General features: G+C 36.5%; 1 long non-coding RNA gene across 2 annotated transcripts in view; it reads right to left on the bottom strand.

Moving 5' to 3' along the window:
• Positions 1 to 569: 569 nt before the first annotated feature.
• LOC113595301 (uncharacterized) overlaps positions 570 to 8,954 on the bottom strand; it is a 198,304-nt gene continuing 189,919 nt past the window's right edge. For both annotated transcript variants that reach the window (XR_008295464.1, XR_003415787.2), the window contains 2 exons: positions 3,043 to 3,211; positions 570 to 1,691 (listed from right to left, as the gene is read on the bottom strand). This is a non-coding gene — a long non-coding RNA (uncharacterized LOC113595301). The remainder of the gene's footprint in view (positions 1,692 to 3,042; positions 3,212 to 8,954) is intronic.

Raw genomic sequence — 8,954 nt, 5'->3', positions numbered from 1 at the left:
ATTCTCTTTATTGCAGGATTCCTCCCTTAGCAATTTTTCTCTGTGCATCTTGAAATGACAAATTAATGTCAAGGAAAAAACCCTAACATTTTTGTACATAATTAATCACTGGAGTCATCTTCAACGGATCTTTCTTTAAATGGGATTAACTAGAAATTTGGACTTCTTTTATTTTCAAATTTTGTGAAGCTGAATTACACTATTTTAGTTAAGAAATGTTTCTGGGGATAGAAACACCACCAATTAATATTTAGCCAATAATGCAGAGAAGTTGGTGGCTTTCAAATTGTGTGCAGCATTGCTCTAGGTATAGTATATAAAGATTTACAAATTTTTCATCTATCTGGAATTTATGTTCAGCTTTCTTCCAAGTAGTTATCAGTGAAAGCCTCACACTTCCAAATTCCTCCTTGTAATATTAAACATATATAGATATAGATATAGATATAGATATAGATATATACCTACATACATATATATATGTATGTAGGTATATGTGTGTGTGTGTGTATATATATATATATATATATATATATATATATATATATATATATATATATAGTGTTGACTTAGTATTAAACACATTTTGAAAACTTTTCCCACAATAATGGCTAAAAATGAAGCTCAGTTATAGTACAATAATAAAACACTGCTGTCTACAATCTCACATATTGAGAGGTACAAGCAAAACTACAAAGACTGGTAAATTAAGGACAGATTATATGAATCCAGTACAAGAAAGCCATGAACTAAAATTTTAAAGTAAACTGACCCAGAGAGTTGGGAGGAGAAGACAAACCAGTTGCTAAGGCCAAATCAGGAGCCAAGTATCCTAACTCAGGTGTGAGCAGGTTGAGGCCATTATGTACTAAGTAATAAAGCCAAAGGTCAAAACCCAATGGAGAAGTCAGAGGTCAGATCTTTGGCAAGTGTTGACAACAACCCTTAGTTTCTTCAAAACTAAGGTTGGTGGCAAAATCAGAGGCAGGCAGGAAGGGGGAATAGGGCAGATCTTCAGGATAAAACAGGGAAGCAGTAAAATAAATAGTATATCCAAAAAGTTAAAGGCCTAAAGGTAACAAGAGAGCAAGAAGTAACAATACTCTATAGCAGTAATCTTCAACAGAACTTTCTACAGGAGTGGAGTGTTCCAACTCTCAGCATCCAGTACAGTGGCCTATCCACGGGTGACTTGAGAGCATCTGAAGTATGAAAAGTGCAACTAAAGAAATAAGTTTTAATTTTTAATTTAAATTTAATTAGTTTAAATTTAAATAACCATTTGTATTTACTATTCTGGACAGTGTACTTCTATGGGGTAGAAATATGACTGACTCCAAATCACATGGACTGTGTTTTATTACTACATGATCTCCTTCAAGGGCCCTGTTATATTATCATCCTTCCACTAGTTAAAAAAAAAAATGCAGCTCCTTTTGCCCATCATCTGATACTACCCATTCTTCCCTGTTTCCCATCACAGTGATATCCAACCAGGGCAAAATTTTTATTTCTTGAGGGTGTGTTATATCAGAATATTGGGTTGGTGGGCATATAGTTCCTAGGCCCCCAGGTATGTCTGCTGTGCACCTCCCAATGTGCATTTCCCAGTTAATCCACTGCCAGGAGATACCACTTTCCTTGGTCACATCCTGGGGATAAGCATGGAGGTAGTGCTTGCTGGCTTGGCCCTGAAAAGGAGAAATGAGAAGAGAATTGGGAATACAAAGAGTAATGGTGGTGATGGAAAGTGGAAAGAAACAGACAGGACATATTTATAAGAAATCATTTAGGAACATTTTGCTAGACTTCCAAAAGATCCTTCTTTTTTCCCTTCTGAATACTGTGGTAAGATTATAGATCTGATGATCCTGCTCTCTGGAGGTCTCAGACGGCTTGAATTTCAAGTTCAGCTTAAGAGCAGATATCTGAACTATATGAATAAAAGAGATAGTACCTCTGCAATTTCTAGATTAGGTATAGAGGGAACTATAGGAAGCTGGCCCACCTTATACACTCATAGTGAAAATAATACTAATTCCAAATAATTTGGGAACAGCAGGAGGACATCATCTGTGATAACTAGTCCCTGTTGTATTCTTCTAGAACAGTGACTGCCACACAGCTGGCACTCAGTAATTATGAGTTGAATGCCAAACCATGGTTGTCTCAGCATCGACTATACATTTTTCCAAAAATGATACTGGATGTAAATGTCACCATCCCTGTGGTCTGTCTGCTGTGGATTTCTGAGTCTAAGGCATGGATAAGGATTAGGTAATGCATCACATTTTAACCATCAAAAGTAGAGCAGACTTCTGCTTCCAAGAATATAAAGTAGACATATTCTTGCCTATTCCTCCTTGCTAACTACAACTAACCTCCCTGGACATCATATATAAAATGCATAAAATTTCTCAAAATTGGAGAAAAGAAGACTGATCAGATAGGAGCCAAGGAGTGACATAAATTTTCTTTTTGCCTCATATATCTCTGACTTGGAGCTAAGGAAATTGGCAACCTGAAAATGCCAATGGGCACAGAGAAAAAGCCCCAACAAAAGCCTCCTGTCTCTAGCCACATAAACAAGAAAAGGCCAGTCTAGCAACACAGAAAACTTTTAGACAATAATTGCTCTACTCTGGACAAACAACATAGAAAAAACTATGGTCTCACTCCCACATCCACAACAGCAAAAGCTAATAGAGAGTTTAGACTTCCACCTTTATGAGGCTGTAAACAAGTATCCCCAAACCCATACCAAGCGTATCAGAGAAGGCCAAATAAAGCACTATGACTTTCATCTCCACCAGCAGTGTAGGTGGAGATTGTATGGGAAGCCAAAATTTCTATCTCCACCTGGAAATAATAACATACTTTTCCAAGCCCCTGCTGGGGTGGTGTAGGTGGAGGCCTTAGTGGAGAGTTAGGCTGTTCACCATTGCCCAGTGGTATCAAAACAATGCCTCACTGCATGACACTGAAGACAACCTGGAGAACTAGAACTCCCATCTCCACCCAAAAGTAATAATGAACCCTCACCTCAGGTGTCGGTGCAGGCAAAATGGAGAACTTGAACTTCGACCTCCACCTGGCAGTAATGAAGCAGTGTCCTCTCCTCCCTTCTTATGCCAGAGCATCATCAGACAAAGTCAGCTAAAACTGGTTTAAATAAGATCTAGAGTAGCATAATATAAAAATAGCCAAAACCCTAGACAAGAGTGACAAAGGAAAAACAAGAGACAAGACACAAATTACCAATATCAGAATTGAAACAATGGACGTCACTTCAGGCTCTGCAGACATCAAAATGATAATAAGGGTTTACTACAACCAACTCAACAAACAAATTTGACAACTTAGATGAAATGGACCAATACCTTGAAAACCACAAACTCTTACAACTCATCCATATATAAAAGAGATCACTGAAATGGTCCTGCAATATTAAGGAAATCTAATGTGTAATTTTAAAACTCACAAAAAAGAAATTCTCAGGCCCACATAGTTTCACAGATTTCTGCCAAATGTTTAAAGAAAAATTAAAACCATTTATACAATATCTTTTCTAGAAAATAGAAGAGGAATAAGCACTTCCCAACTCATTTTAGGAAGCTGATATAACAGCCAGAGAAAAACAGTACAAAGAAAGGAGAGAGAAGAAAGGAAAGAAAGAGAAGAAAGGGAAGAAGGAGGGAGGGAGGGAAGAAGAAGGAAGGAAGGAAGGAAGGAAGGAAGGAAGGAAGGAAGGAAGGAAGGAATAGAGAAAGGGAGAAAGAGAGAAAGAGAGAAAAAGAGAAAGAAAGAAAGAAAGAAAGAAAGAAAGAAAGAAAGAAAGAAAGAAAGAAAGAAAGAAAGAAAGAAAGAAAGAAAAGAAAGAAAGAAAGAAAGAAAGAAAGAAAGAAAGAAAGAAAGAAAGAAAGGGGGAGGCAGGCAAGAAATGAACCTTGGCCTAAGTCTCATGCCTTATACAAGAAACTAACTCAAAAAATATCATGAATTTAAATGCAAAATATAAAACTATAAAACTTGTAAAAAACCTTGGAGAATATCTTTATGATCTAGGGCGATGCAAAGAGTTTCTTAGACTTGACACCAAAAGCATGATCCATCAAAGAAAAATTTATAAATTAAACTTCATCAAATTTTAAAACTTCTGCTCTGCAAAAGACCCTGATGAAAAGCAAGCTATAGAGTAGGAGAAAAATATTTGCAAATTCGTATCTCACAAAGGACTAGAATCTAGAATACGTTTTTTAAAATTCAAAATTCAACATTAAGAAAGCAAACAATCCAATTGGAAAACATGCAAAAGACGTTTCACACACACACACACACACACACAAACACACACTATATAGATACACACACACGTACACACACACATATACACACAGAGATGTCAACAAACACATAAAAATATGTTCACCACCAATTGCCTTTAAAGGAATGCCTTTAACACCAAAGGTGCCTCATTTAAAACCACAATGAGGCACCACTACATACATATCAAATGACTAAAATAAACAATACTGGCAACATCAAATACCACCTGGATCATTGATACATTGCTGGTGGCAATGTAAAATGGTAGAGCCACTCTAGTAAAGAGTTTGGTAGTTTCTTTAAAAAACTAAATATTCTACAACGAGACTACCCAGCAATTGCAATTCTAGGCATTTATCCCAGAGAAATCAAGAGTTGTATTTACAAACCTGTACACAAATATTTATAAATGCTTTGTTCATAATGGTCAAAAAATGGAAACAACCCACATGTCCTTCAGTGATGAATGCTTAAAGAGACTGGTACAGCCATGCCATAAAATACCACTCAGCAATACAAGAAGGAATTTTTTTTTCCAAATTTTTATTTAAATTCTAGTTAGTTACCATATAGAGTAATACTGGTTTCAGGAGTAGCATTCAGGAGTAGCTAGTGTTCATCCCAAGTGACCTCCTTAACACATACCACCCATTTAGCCCATCCACCTCCCACCCCCTCTCCATCAACCCTCAGTTTGTTCTTTATAGTTCTTCATAGTCTTTTATGATTTGCTTCCCTCTTTTCTCCCTCTTTCTCCATTTTCATCTGTTTTGTTTCTTAAACTCCACAAATGAGTGAAATCAAATGGCATTTGTTCTTCTCTGCCTGACTTATTTTGCTTAGCATAATACACTCTACCTCCATCCATGTTGCAAATGGCAAGATTTTATTCTTTTTGATGGCTGAGTAATATTCCTTTATATATTTTACATGTGTGTGTGTGTATATATATATATTTTACATATATATGTGGGTATATATATATATGTATATATATATAGGTGTATGTATATATATGTATATATATATAGGTGTATGTGTATACATATATCATATATACATTCATATATATCACTTTGTCTTTAACCATTCATTGGTCAACAGATTTGGGCTCTTTCCATAATTTGGCTATTGATAATGCTGCTATAAACATCGGGGTGCATGTGCCCCTTCAAGTACTTTTGTATCCCGTGGGTAAATACTTAGTAGTGCAATTGCTGGGTCATAGGGTAGTTCTATTTTTAACTTTTTGAAGGACCTCCATACTGTTTTCCACAGTGGCTGCATCAGTTTGCATTCCTACCAACAGTGTAAGAGGGTTTTCCTTTCTCCATATCCTTGACAACATCTGTTGTTTCCTGAGTTGTTAATTTTAGCTATTCTGACCAGTATGAGATGGTATTTCATCATGGTTTTGATTTGTATTTCTCTGATAATCAATGATGTTGAGCATCTTTTCATGTGTCTGTTGGCCATCTGGATGCCTATAAGAATGAACTATTAACACACAACTTAGATGAATCTCCAGAGAATCATGCTGAGCAAAAAAAAAAATCAATCTTAAAATATTATATATGATTCCTTATATATCACTCTTGAATCACAAAATTATACAAATAGAAAACACATATTGACACAGAGGGAGTAGACGTGGGTGTAGGTGCAATTATAAAAGGACAACACGAGGGATCCTTGTGGTTATAGAAAGATTCTGTGTCTTGACAATGTCAATGTTAACATACTGGTTTTGAAATTGTATTATTATTTTACCAGGTATTAACTACTGTTGGGAGAAACTGAGTAATGGGTACACTTGGTCATTCTGTATTGTTTCTTACAATTCCATTTGAGTCTACAATCAACTCAAAATTTAAAAATCCATAAAACTAAAAAAAAAAAACTTTAAAAACAAAACCAGAGCACAAGGAATTTTCAGGGTCAGGGTGAAAAATAAGTGACATTATTAAATGGGGTTTCTTGGCATTATTTGATAGCTGTATGTATTTTGCATATACACATGAAGGAGGAAGAAAAGACATTTTTGCTTTAAAGGATAAAATTAGAAAATGAAATTATAAGAATACAGGCTCAATGCAGGGAAGGACGTTTGTAATAGTGTGTCCAACACTGTAATGGGTTGCCTACAGAAGTGAATTTCAATGTAATGCATTCAAGTAGAAAGAATGTTGCAAAAGGCATAAGTGTATTTGGTGGAGGGTAAGCCTCATCAGGGAATCACAAATTCACATGCCAAGAGGGAGCTGGCTAGGTATTGAACAGGAACTGCTAAAGCATGCTGGGGGGAGGAAAAAAGAAAGAGCAGTAAGGAACAGTGGAGTCATGGAAAACTGGAGAAGCCACCTGCAACTCAGCTCTGAGATGCTATTGCCTTGTGAGATTGCAGACCAAAAGGAGATCTTCAGATGTTTCAAGAGAAGCTGGAAATCTGGCCTTTTACATGTAAACTCCCAATAACCAAAATGCCTTTACTAATTTGTTTATTACATTCAAATACTATGAGGTGTAAAACGGTATAATCCAAAAAAAACTTATCCTATTGTTTGAATTTCAACACTTCAAATGAATCATAAATAACGGTTCCTATCATGGCATCCTGCATTTCAATGTCCAAAATGTCTTACACTGACATCTATCATAGATTGCTATTTCCATGAAAACATTTTAAGAGTAAATATCTCATTAGCTGCAATTTGTATTAAGACATTAAGGGAATAGTTAAAGCAACGACTTTCTGTTAAGCCCTGCATAGGATGGCCAACTTTTTTTGAAAGTCATTTGTGAAAGCTCTAATTTTCTTGCAGAATATATTTTCTTTACCACATATTCAGACATATAATTAAATGTTTCATTGTTCAAATTTACTTCACAAAGGTATGTTTTTCTCTCCTGACATGACTGAAACTTTCCTGAGAGGAATTGTCAAGTCTTACATTTCCTTTTTCTATCCTTAGTATTACTTACTACAGTTTGGATCATACAATAAGTGCTCAAAAATGGTTAGATCATAATGATTTACTTACTACCAGGCCTTGTGTCAAGTGATGTAACTGAAGATATTCCTGGTCAAAAAGGTAAAAGTTTGGATAAGTGGGCCGTAAGATTTACACACACACACACACACACACACACACACACACACACACACTAGAATATTACTCAGTGATCAAAAAGAATGAAATCTTGCCATTTGCAACCACATGGTTGGAACTAGAGGGTATCATGCTAAGCAAAATAAGTCAGGCAGAGAAAGACAAATATCATATGATTTCACTCATATGTGGAATTTAAGAAACAAAACAGATGAACATAGGGGTAGGGAAGCAAAAATAAGATAAAAACGGAGAGGGGCAAACCATAAGACACTCTTAAATACAGAAAACAGACTGAGGATTGCTGGCGGGTGCTGGGTGGGGAGATGGGTTAAATTGGCGACGGACATTAAGGAGGGCACTTGCTGGGATGAGCACTGGGTGTTATATGTCAGTGATGAATTGCTGAATTCTACTCCTGAAACTAATACTACACTGTATATTAACTAACTTGAATTTAGATAAATATTTTTAAAAGAAAAAAAATAAAGAAGCTTCATCAAAAACTACTTTTATGAACACATGGTTCCACACACAAAGTCAGTTTCAGAAATCCCCATATGCCAAGAGTGGAGCTGTTCAGCTGTTGTTGATGGGCATCATGCCCCAGGCAAAGGTCCTACTTTTCAAGACAATGCAGTTTTCACACCACTGTCTCCTGAATGGGTTGAGTCATTCTGCTTTCCACCCCAGAAGCTTTATCTCCTTTAACATATTTCTTTGCCTCCATCAAATTTCTCCACACGTTGTGCATGCCTTTTCCCCGACGGCTGCTCCAAATATGACACATCCCATTCTTTTTTATCCACTAATGTGGTAACTGTTATTTGGGCTTCATGAACACATTTTTTTATAGAAAGAAAAAAGGACACAAAAAAATCCACGTCCTACTGGGAATTTCAGCTTCAAAACTCAGTTCTGAGGACGCAAGCTGCATTGGGAATGGTTGACCAGAATTGTGGGCATGACAGTATGTAAACTTCAATACTAGAACAGTCTTCTCAGATCCTGAAATGCCACAGAGCAGTACAAAGGAGAGAGATGTGCTCTCTGCTATTTCATATCACCTTTTAGTCCTAAAAAAATAAAGGTACCAAACAACAGACAATGTCTCTCAAAGTGCAGTTCCTTTGCTGACTTTGAGTGTCAGATCTTACTCTAGTGAAAACAGTAACAACAGTGTGACTTGAGCTTTTTATTTTTTTTTCAATCTATAGCGAAAAGGAAGGCAATTTCTTATTTACCTGGTTAATGGACCAGCCTGTTAACTGGTGACTGACTTCTGCCCTTGCTTCCCCCACCCCTGTAGTTTATTCTCCAAGAGCAGCTAGTGAGCCTTTAAAAGACTTCAGATGGTGAACCTCATCCACTCCAAATTGCAATGGCTCTGCCTTTCAATTGGGATTAAAGCCCAAGTTGTACACCATCTCCTCACATACTCATCTCCCTCACTGAGCTGACCTTATCTATACCCTCTCCCGCCCTTCACTCTACTCCAGCCACAACAGTCTCTTTGCT

The sequence above is a fragment of the Acinonyx jubatus genome, chromosome C1 (assembly GCF_027475565.1).
Source record: "Acinonyx jubatus isolate Ajub_Pintada_27869175 chromosome C1, VMU_Ajub_asm_v1.0, whole genome shotgun sequence".
In the NCBI taxonomy this organism is placed as follows: domain Eukaryota; kingdom Metazoa; phylum Chordata; class Mammalia; order Carnivora; family Felidae; genus Acinonyx; species Acinonyx jubatus.
This window is presented reverse-complemented; position numbering and strand designations above follow the sequence as displayed.